This window comes from Dermacentor silvarum, chromosome 1 (genome assembly GCF_013339745.2).
Source record: "Dermacentor silvarum isolate Dsil-2018 chromosome 1, BIME_Dsil_1.4, whole genome shotgun sequence".
NCBI lineage: Eukaryota > Metazoa > Arthropoda > Arachnida > Ixodida > Ixodidae > Dermacentor > Dermacentor silvarum.
In genome coordinates this window covers 141,032,232-141,043,848 of record NC_051154.1, presented here as the reverse complement: position 1 = coordinate 141,043,848, position 11,617 = coordinate 141,032,232, and the positions used below count along the sequence as shown (strand labels likewise).

At 46.3% G+C, this 11,617-nt stretch overlaps 1 long non-coding RNA gene across 1 annotated transcript; it reads left to right on the top strand.

Annotated features, from left to right (window-relative positions):
* The first annotated feature begins 2,649 nt into the window (after nucleotides 1–2,649).
* On the top strand, nucleotides 2,650–3,970 carry LOC125942703 (uncharacterized). The gene is made up of 2 exons (XR_007465308.1): nucleotides 2,650–2,830; nucleotides 3,837–3,970. It is a non-coding gene; the product is annotated as an uncharacterized LOC125942703 (long non-coding RNA).
* Nucleotides 3,971–11,617: the final 7,647 nt, after the last annotated feature.

Sequence of the window (11,617 nt, the reverse complement as noted above, 5' to 3'; positions counted from 1 at the left end):
GGTGTTTGCAAATTTGCGTGTCAGCAGTACTCTTTCCTTTCTTGTTAGGGGGCCATCTATGAGCTGGTCATCGATCTTTAGTGCAGGTTTTCCCCATTTGCAAGAGTTGTGGTCAGTTTTGTTGGATCTTAAGAGGTAGTTTGGAAATATACAGTGTCCGGTGATTGCCTGGCTTGTGTATTATATTGTAGGGAAGTGCGGTGGCACGAGGGAAATGTTTCTTATCCATTGATGTGTTGTTCTTCCCTCTCAGTGTGTAAGTCATTATTCCGCCTATTTGTTGTGCATCTGTATGCGTAGTTAAGATTTAATCATGAGTTTGGTTACTGGTATGTTGAGTGGCGTGCCTTAATTTCTGGCTTCTTAACCGGCCATCGTGCCACCGTTATACGTCCAGTTGATCATCGGCCTTCTGGAAAACATTGGACCACACAACCACCAGTTTGAAAATTTAGCTATAGCTCTTGTCAAAAATTTGAGTTCAGCGTAAACGGTCGGAAAGTGAAGGGTGCCCTGCCCGCAACCGCCCCCCCCCCCCCCCCCCCCCCCCCCCCCCCCGGTTCCGGAGTCCCTGTTTGGACCTTTTCAAGAGTTAATTTCTTCACCGTCGCCCCATATGCTTCCAACCAGTCAGTTGAATTCCTTGCAGAAAGGTAATGTGTATTTTCCGGTCTTCCCCTGAACCACTGCTCGATTTCAGGATTCATCATGGAAAATGTACTCAGCAAGGAACTCCAGTTCGTAGTGTGGGTTACTTCCTGCTTGAAAAGAAAGTAGGATGCTACAGCCATGTTCTTTCTCATAACCTTAGTTTGATCATCAGCCCTTTTTGCAGCCTCATTTATGACCTCTGAAACTGCCTGCGACTGGTTCGAAATGTTTACAGCATGTTTGTGGTGTCCTGAGGCGTCGTGCTTTCCGGCCTTTTCACGAAGCTTGGATGCATTGGACTTGCTGACATGGCTTGATTATCCATGCACCGCCCGTTTTTCCGTCAACAAGAAGCTTCCCTTCATTATATGCCTTTTTACAAATTTTGCACCTGGTAACCCCAATGAAGGATAATCTCGTTACCGATGAACACCGGGAATGTCCTATCGGCTGAGCGCACTCTTAGGTCGTCGGTTCCGGGAGTTCTGGCGAGAAACTACACTCAGATGCACTAGCGGAAGCGTACCACGGTTTTACACTCTGATCTTGCTTCGACGTTTTCAAAGGAAGGAAGAAGCTCCGGATAGGTTGTTGCCGCTCCATTGCCGGCGTAACCTAAAAAAAAAAAAAAAAAAAAAAAAACTTATATGCCTGATCATTGAATTCTCATGTGTGCTCGTTACATCTACTTTGTGATCTGCCGTAACGAGTCTGCTTCGCGGGATAGCCCATTTCACACGCTCTTGTCTTCTAAGGCAGAACACCTTTCCTGCGCTATAAATTGTTTTATTGCGATAGCAATTATATGGACACTCCAAGCGGATTTCTGCCATCGGCGTTGCCGTCGCCCTGAGGTTCCGTATAAAGTCCAAGGGCGATAAAATCACCGCGCGCTGTATGTGCGAGTGAAAGCGCGCTTTCACGGAAAGCGAACGCACGGCGGGGAGTAAACGCGACCGTCGCACGAAAGGCCGTGAATGAGAGGGAGGCAGGGGGGCGACGTCGTGCTGCGGCACCAACGGCGCAAGGGGACCTGGCGACTCAATCTCGCACGCGAAAGGAGGAAAGCGGGAATGCAACGCGGAAGGGAGGTGTTGCGTCTTCTACTCTACCCGCAACTGCGCACTTGTACTTTAGTGGCTGCGGCCGGTCGCCCGCACCGTATCTTGAAAGCGATTTGCAGACGGCTCATAGCTTTGTATGCGCTGTGCTTTCGCCGCTCAGTTTCCGTTGAAGCGATAGACCCCACCCCACGAAACACAAAACGTCTTGAAACTTCTCGGAACGGCTACAAACGGCTTTAGACGTCTTGGTCTACGCGAAGACGTTAAAGAGATGTTCTTGGAAACATGTAGCAGGAAGTACGGTTAATCAAATATGCTATTGTGTTTCAGCTGTGGTAACAGCCCACCTCTGGCGTCCCCGGAGTATACTTTGGTGAACGTCTTGAGAGCGTATAACTCAAGAACTTTTTTAGATGCTTTTGACGGAAAATGTGCGACATGCTTGGGCGTTCGCGTGAAAGTGAAAAAGATTTAAAATGCGCGTGCCCGACGCGCAGCGTTACATTCCGTGCGACTTTAACAAGCCATATGCAATCCGTTAACGTCGCATGATATAGCATTTCGCTGCTTTCCCCCTTTGGGTGAACAAGCAGAAAAAGCCCTGCGGGGTTATTTGATTCCTTTCCAATTTTTTCACTCGATTACCATAGAGAAAGAAATTCAACAAGAGAGGACACTCGGCAAAAACTGGCAACAGGAAACACGTCACCCTACGTCACGCTATACTTTTGACACCGAACGTTAGCTGCCGCGAGCATCGAAAAAAAAAAGAAAGTGAACTTAAGTTAACAGGCATTGATTTATTCTTTTTAATTCTTTCCCGCGAAAACTAAAACGCTTTGCGTATAAATGAAGTTAAGCTTTGCGACTTATTTTCCTTGCCTTACCTAGCCACAGGTCAGTGACGCGCCAGATACATGCGTCATCCGCCAGACACTCCCCCGAAGCCAGCGAGGATGGCTGCGCGCGCGTTTGAGCGCTCGCGCGCGGCGACCCGTCTGTCTCCTTCTTTCTTTTCTTTTTTAAATGTAACCTGGTTTATTGGGCTCTCGGCGTATTCTTGCGTTCCTTCTGCACTGCGACAAGACACCACTGCACTATTGGACAACGGCAAGGTGAGAAATCTTGTTTCACAGTCTACGACGCAATTAGGCTTACGGCACGGGACCGAGACTTAAGACGCAGTTAGCGAAAAACAGCTCGGCCATCCTGGCGCAGTTAATTTGAGTTAATGTATCGTGCTGAGACATGTTTCCGACGCTTCCTATGGGACTATTATAACTTATTTCGGTTTTTGAGCCACACTGGCCGCACAGGGCGCCGTGTCGCAGTTAGCGAGAACTCAGCCGTGGTGTGTAGTCTAGTTCATCTTGCTAGGAGAAGTTTGTGCCGCTTTCTCTGACGCCAGACATTACTGAAAAGTAATTTCGTTACTTTCTGGGGTACTTTTGAGGCACGCTGGCCGCACAGCGCGCTGTGACGCAGTTAGCGATAAGCAGCTCGGCCGTGGTGATAAAGTTTGGCGTTTAATGAATCTTAGAGGGACAAGTCTGTGACGTTTTTTGTGGCTCCGCAACAACATATACCTTCTTTCGGTACTCACGCATGTTGAAAACGCGATGGCCGATTGCCAAGAGTGATAACATGGGGTGTTCTGCTGGCGCCGGCAGAACGCGCGAACGACGAACATATCAGAAACTTGTAATTCGAAAATTACGTCTTCTAAAGGACTGAAAAAAGGCATTGCACCCACGCATTTGTCTTGAGAGCCTGTTGCGTCCGTCTCTATGTATGTAGCGTACCGTCGCGTCGCCCGAGGCCAAGTTTTGGAAACGCGAAGTCGCTCGTGTATTTGTGCTGCCAAAGTGCAGGAAATAATGCCCGGAAATGGGGGAACGCTTGGAAATCAGATGTTTTCATATATGTTTGGGATGAGTCGGGTATTTTCTACGCCATGTATGTAAAAGCGAATTGCTTTTGTTTGTAATGCGGCCCATTCACCGCTTTCGCACGTTTCGCCTCGCAGTATTCCTCAGTCTACATACCAAAATGACTCATGCTTGTAACATACTGTTACTTGCTTGCAAATGTAACATGCTTGTAATTTACTTTATTTTTCAGCTGGTGCCGTCCGGTGGAGCTTCATACAGGAACTACTGCCTTACCTGCTGGTGTCACAACGTTGGATGAACGCACAAAAAGCGCGGAACGAGCTTTTATATAGAGCAAAATAAATATTTCCTCATTGCACAAAAGGTCTTGCGTCTACTTTGTGAAATTGCACGTGGCACAGATTCGATGGGACTTTACGAGATCGTTCGCAATCATTTTCACTAAATAATAAACCGATTCTGCACGAAGAGCAAAAAAAAAAAGGAGGGGGGGGGGGGGGGGGCTGCCGACGTGCTAGCTTGCGTTCAAAATACGCGCGCCCAAAACCGAAACCGGAAGTGATGCAAGTGATCGACACCGACCGCTTGGCACGCTGCAGTCAATTCGGCCGCTGGGCCCTATGGGAGTGTCCCCTCTTGTTGAATTCCTTTCTCTATGCGATTACTCTGTCACGACAGCCAAAGTTTAGAAAAAAGAAAAAGAAAGCGGCCGGGCACACACGTGCGCGCCCGTTGGGCGTCCTTATCAGAGCCGTGCCTTACTTTCCCTTTGCGTGAACAAGCGGTGAAGAAGCCGGAATTGTGATACCAGCTATCGTCACCGACAGATCTGGCCACGCGCGGTCGCAAACGTGCGCTCCGTTTGAGCGAACTGCTAGGGCCGTATTCTGAAACGTTCGCCTAGGCGAAATCAACGTGCGCGCTGATTGGCTGGTTGAGCAAAATTGAATGACGTCGGGCTCAACCACCCAATCAGCTCATCCAATTTTGCTAAAACAGCCAATCAGCGCACACCTGAAAGCGAAAATAGAAAATTCGCCTAGGCGAACGTTTCAGAATACGGCCCCTATCTGCTCTTGGACCGCATTAGGGGGGGCACGCTGAAGTTTCCGCGAGCGATTAAAAGGGCTGTGCTCATGCTCGCAAGCGTTCGCTCGCCAGTGCCCTCATGGTTCTCTTCCCAAGTCTTTTGCTGACGTTCAAGCCTTGACCAGCGCCTGCAGATGCGGTGCAGTACGGTAGGTATACGTTTACCTGCTACAACTTGCACGCTACTTTTGGCGGGCCCGTGCTGGCGCGAAGTTTATGCTCGAATATATTTGCACGCACGGTATGTAGCAGAACGTTCTTTTGTGATCTGGGAGGTAAAGCTGGAGTTTCACATAATTGGTTGAATGATTACAGAAATTCTAGCTGCGTGTGGTCTTTAAGATGGCAGCGGCGTGCTGCATTGCGTAGTATACCGGGGCTTTGCTCTCTTAGCTTCTCCTCTGTGTAGCTTCCAGCACGCTAGCAGGCAGGAAAATAGTCTTGTATTGGTGTGGTAACTTCACTTATAGTTGGAGGATTAGAAAACTTTTTGCGGCATGAGATTTGTGAGACGACGTCCTTTAATAGTGAGGCCATTCTATGATTAGTTAAAGGTGTTTAGGGCCCCTTTAGGAAGAGAATGGTTTTATTGACATGTGGTACACTACCGCAGTGATATTGCAAGAGACACTCGGAAGGTGCAGTTGCCGGCCTTGATTGACAGGCCAAGCCCATCTGTTGCTACAACCCACCAACACCACTACTTAAATAAAAGTAGCATACTCTTGTAAGAGATTTGTCTGCAAACCATCTAACTGCTAATGACCTACTGCAAGTCGTGTGTGGATCAAACCATTTGCCAGTTTAATTTCACTCTACAGTAGCTTTTTCATATATCTGCAACATATTTCTAAACATCATCGTATACAGCATAAGATTTTGAGAGAAAGTATTGCTTAAATTTATAAAGTAAATGTGACCGAGGTAAAACAACGGCACATATGTTGCTATTTGAAATACCGAATTCCACATCTTTATTGTAAATCAAGTGTGGCTTACTCCATTTTTTCATCACTGTTGTATTACAGAGCAAACTTCTGTGAGCAGCCAGTGGTATCCAAGAGGGAAGGGACCTGGATTGCTGTGGTTACTGCAACTACGTCTTATTTTATGTGGTCACCTTTTCTACTGCACTAAAAAATTTTGTAAAACCATTCTGCATGTTTTTTAATTTATTAGTCAATAAAGCCGCTTTCTCACAGTCAGGTAATTTTTCTTCTGCATGTTGTTATGCACATTTCATTTCGATGTGTATTGCACATTTGATATATGTTCAACAATTTTATGCAAGTTATTATAAATCATAATGTAATGCTTCACTTTATTTTTCCGTTCTATATAGTAACATATGTAGTATAAAGCTAGCATATGGATGCATGGTATGCCGAAGTGGCCATTAATTTTGCTTACCACATAACTGTAGAATGAAAATCTATAAATGTTGCTTTAAAGACAGCTATAGAAGCCTGCATATTGTTTCTGAATCCATTATATGTTATGGCTTTGGAAAAAATATGCAGGCTTTTATAGTTTAATTGGTAATTTTGTTAGACGTCCCCAGAATTCTGTTATAATTATAACAATTCTGGGAACGTCTAATAAAATTCTTAACTTGTTCTTGTCAAGATGTTTTATAAAAGCCTGCATAATGTTTCCGAAGCGATTATTACAGAATTCTGGGAACGTCTAATACAATTCTTGAAGTTGTTCTTGTCGAGATGTTTATTAGCCAACTTTTAGTGTAACGTTAGCAGAGCTTACTGAAGTAGCTGTAGACGTCCACAGCTAGAAAATGTCTTGACCAGGACAGCTATTATACTTTTGAATTATCCGTTCAAGACATCTTTTAGACATCAAATAGCTGCTTGTGTGTTTCGTGGGACGAACCTTCGCTCGCTGCTGCTGCTTCGCTTGCTCACGCCAGCGTTTTGACAGCGGTTGTCTGCGGTCGTCGAGTGTTTGATTGTGCACGCTGACACCATGCTTGTTAATTCAATAGTAAGCGAATGTTTTCAATTTTATACAGCCGATAAAACTACTATCCTTACTCCGTATATCTATATGCTAATTTGCTATCGCAATTGATGCTTCGCCTTTAGGGCGAAACTGGGACTTTTTTCACCTTGCGCCGAAACACTTCTCCGATTAGAATCAATAGTACTAGTTCGTTGCTTATACTTTTTCTTATTACACTAAATAAATGCCTCAAAAACGCTTATCACTTTTATTCTACTGTTAAGAAAAAAGCACAGCAAACATGCGCGAATAATCTCAAGATCCGGGAAATAATAAATTTGCGAATAAGAAAGATTACCATGTAACACACCACGGATATTATGCTATGAACAGATCTAGGTCAACATTCTGCGCAGGATACTGACAATCAAAGGCGTGACTGTTATCAACCGTGCTGAAACAAATCAGCGTTCACATATATTTAGGCGAAGCATATATTCGGTGCCTTAAGCCCTCCGAATTGAAAACAATGCCAGAAAGGTTGGTCATCTAAATATAATATTGTGATCAAAAATTTAAAACAGTTTATTCCGCAACATCTATTTCCTTAAGATCTTAAGAAATACGACATATTGGTCAATTCGCGAATTATGAAGCCATCAAATTATGCTTGAGTATCGTTTTGACAGTATTAATGTAGTTTTTGTTATTAATATAAAGTCAAAAATCGAAATAAAGCAAGAAATGTTACGACGAAGGCGAGAGAACAAAAGGATTACTTACCGTAATGCGGAAAATCTGTGGTCAGAAGTGGGTGGAAACAGCAAGTTCATCGAGTGGTGGACGTTTTGACTGCCTCAGTCTGCCTATGTCTGACCTAAAACCGAATTACATCATGCGGCACGCTGCTCGAAAAATCTAGAAACGGAAATGGGCGCCGAGAAAGTGGGTGGGCGCCGTAGTACGTGGAAGGCTACGTCCCTTTCCCTCTGTCTTCTTGAGAGCTTCGGAACTTTCTCGAGCCTCCCGTCGGCGAACGCCGCCTCGCCAAGGACGCGGGGAGGAGGAGGGCCGGGGCCGTGTGCTGGGACATGTTCGCTGGCGCGCGCGCCTAGGAGTTTGTTCAAGAAGCATCTTTTTCTCCGACGCGCGCGCCGTAAACGCTCGGCGCTGTCCATAGCGGGCTCACAGACGGCGTGTCACCGCCGTTGACGGGGACGGATGCGGCGCTCGGTTGTGGCGTTCTCTCCGGTGCCACCACGTGGCAACACCGCCTTGCTGCACGCTTCCCATGCTAGCGCCCTGGCCCTGACGCTTTGAAGCCCCGGCGGTCGTCCTATTCTCCGTACTTTCTTTCGTGTTGGAGTCTCCCATCACAAGCAATCTATGGACAATGTGTACTTTCGCGTACACATGCCCTTATTCCTGCGCTATTACACAAAATTTTCCGTCGCGCGTAAAAACCAAAGAAAGAAAACTCGTTGCGAATTAAGGGGGTGCCTTCAGAAAAACAAGGGGGGGGGGGGGGGGATGGTGGAGGGAAATCACTGAAGGTGTCTTTTAAGAGGCTATACAGGGTGATCATTTCGAAGTTTTATGGAATTAAAAAAAAATCTTGGCGTTGAGCTGGATTATTCGAAGAGGCGGACATTACTAGCTCGTGAAAAAGAAACATATTCAACTAATTAGGAAAAATTGATTAATTAACTTCTTATATCGTTTTTCACTGGTCGATCTGGGGCAGGATTTTTGCTCCATGGCGGCGAATCCAAATTTCACTGGTCGAGTTGGAGCGGGTTCGCGCTTTCCACTGGTGGTTTCGGTTCAACTCGTTCCGCGCCGCGGATCGCTCTCATTTGCTCCGCTGCCCAGGCGCGGATTCGGGTGGAAATAGAAGGAGAAGCATACGTCACTTCCGCTCGCTGGGGGACGGTGATTTTGGTGGCCATGGAAACACACAGAGCGGAAGTCGATTTTTGTGACGTGTGCGCACAGACTTCCGTTACGATCCAGCGCGGAGCATTTTCGCTCTCCGCTTACAGATTAGGATTGGTGAAATGCGAGCACTCGTTCCAGGATTTCGGCGGCCGCTCCAGATCGACCAGTGAAAAACACCATTAATTACATTACGGCACATATCGCACTTTGCGAATTATTGCCTGTGTCCAAGTGGATATGCAAGGCGCATCCTCTTGAAATGAATTTCCAGGATTACACCAGTTTCGAGATATTATTTTCCAAACTGTAAGACGAAACACATGGGCGTTTCAGTTACTTTTGTACGTCAATGCATAAAAAAGTGTTACAAAGGTGGACCAACAGTGCATTTTTACTACATTTTATGGTGCATATCTCTAAACAGGTACGTGTCATTCTGGAAATTCATTCTAAATGTATATGCCTGACAATCTCACCAGCTACAATTCGTAAATTGCAGTATGTGCCGTAAAGTAAATTAGGAAGTTAATTAGTGAATTTTTCTTAATTAGTTGAATAAGTGATTCGATTTTTCGTCCAAGTAATATTCGCCTCTCTGAACAATCCAGCTCAAGGACTAGAATTATGGTATCTGCAACAGGCGATTTTTAAAAATTGCATAAAACGACTACCTTTCTCGAGAGTTGCTGCATGTATACAGCTCGGTGAGCCACCTGCGGTCGAACAGTGTCGAGAGGAGCTAGTCATATTCCACTTAGAAACGCGTTCTTCACGCTCAGTGTTATTAGCAAAAAAGAGCGGGATGTTTGCTTGCCAGCCGTGTTCACATTGCGGACGGTGTCGCACGAAATTACGACGAGATTCACTCCAGCTGAGCTCGTTTACGACAGGAATCCCAGCTTCCAGGGAAAGGGGAAAGCGAGGATTCCAAAGTCGTACGTTTTAAACAATCACGCGGTTGAACAATGCCCAGAATCTGGCTGAGAAAGAGATGAAAGCGAGGAGAATGCTCAAAGGCGCCAGAAAGGCTCAAAGATGACCAAAACACGAAAGAGCGGTCCTTCAATTAACCCGAATGATAGGATCTTGTTCCTCAGGATGTCGAAAGCAAACAAGTCAGCGATTCAGTGGGATACGGTCCTGCAGTTCCTTTACAGAAACTGTCGACCTACGTGGTGCAAATGCCCGGGAAACAATATTAACGGCTTTGCAAAAAAAAAAAAAAAAGAAAATAAGACGATACAACGATCATGTTGGAATCTATGTAAATTAAGCGGGATCCCTACACCCGACTGAATATGCCAGAGGAGCTTCCGCTTGAGATTACATAGATTGAGATCACGGTAGCTTTTCGATAGAAGAAAAAGAAGTTCGCAGTCCAAAAGTACGTTAAATCGCGATCCCGATGAGGCGCAATGTCATCGCGTAGCGATAGAATATCAAGAGCTGTTCCCAAGGCGACCAGGAAGGAATGGCCTGGTGACCCACAATACGGCATCGATCTCACAGACATTAGAAAAAAAAAAAAAAAAAAACTACGCACCAATTCATGTTACTCACGATCGAGCGTATTTCCCCCCCTGTTTTTATTCGCTTCAACTGTCTCCCAGGCCTCCTACACGCTAGAAATCAGAGCGCGGCGCAAACACCTAAATACCCTGAACAAGACGCTAAACTGGCACATTCAGCAGCAACTGTCAAGAACACCGCTCCTCAGGGCCGCGATTTTGTAGCGATGCCTTATGACTTATTCTGTACTAGTCTTATCATCCACCGCTCACGGCCCGCTGATCCCGTTGATATATAACGCGAGCGGACTGTCACTGACCACTGACAAAGCGCGATAAGCGTGAAAAGGCATTATTACCCGGAAAGGCATCGCTACAAAATACCGGCCCAGAGTGCTGAAACAAGCTCTCCTTTACAATGTGCATGGGCCCACCATGGAGGCAATGAATTTACATACCCTCACACCACAATCATCCTCCCGACCGGCCGCGGTGGGTACGGCCACGCTAGCGGCAAAAACGCGCATTTTTGCCGCTAGCGTGGCCGTTGCGAATTTCGCATCTGCGAAAATCGCAGTGCAAATCGCACCACGCGATCTTGCGCGCGACAGCGACAAGCGACGCGATGGAGATGGCTGTCGCGGTCGCTCGTCGCCTACAAGTCGCACCGCATGCAAGCGACGACTTCGAGCGACGTCTCCCCGGTGTTGCCGGTATGAGGGCAGCAAATGCTCGCCGAAACTGGCGTGACGCTTGCTTTATTAATTTAAGTTGATGTGTTTTAGTGTAAAGAGCAGCATAAATATTTCTAAAGGTCTTGCACTACGTTATTATCCTTGCACGTATCAAAATCTAGTCGTTTGCTCGTTCCGTGCGACAATCGGTAGTACTTGACTGATGTATATCCAGTTCCGGCTTCGCGCTATTGGCTAGTCGCTCATAGCACTTCCGGGCGACGAGCGACGAATTCTAGATTTCTAGAACCGAGCGATTGAGCGAAAAGACCAAGCGATCTGTTCGCGCGACGGCCCGTTTCGTCGCTCGAAGCCGTCGCTCGTCGCCGTCGCGCACAAAATCGCGTGAATGCGGTTTGGGCTTTAAGGCGTGATCCCGGCCGCGTTTCAATGGAGGCGAAAATGCAAGAACGCCCGTGTGCTTACGTTGTAGTGCACGTTAAAGAACCTCAGGTGGTCAAAAAGCCCTCCACTACGGCGTGCCTTATATTCAGAACTGGTTTGGCACGTAAAAAGCCCTAAAAAAAAAAAAAAAAAAAAAAAAATCTGAGTACAATTAAGGTGCCGGATGGGTCAGATATGTTTTACTTGTTTGAAGCGGCAAGCAGGAAAGTTACATATGTTTCTCCGTCTGCGTTTCGCAAGACCTACTGATGGAAAACTATCTGCGGAACAATGTATACACACGAGAGATACATGCCGCTTGAAGAGCGAGAAAAATATTTGTTCTCCAAAGGGAACCGTGCAATAACATAGAATGAAAGCCAACACTGCGGCCGCAATCC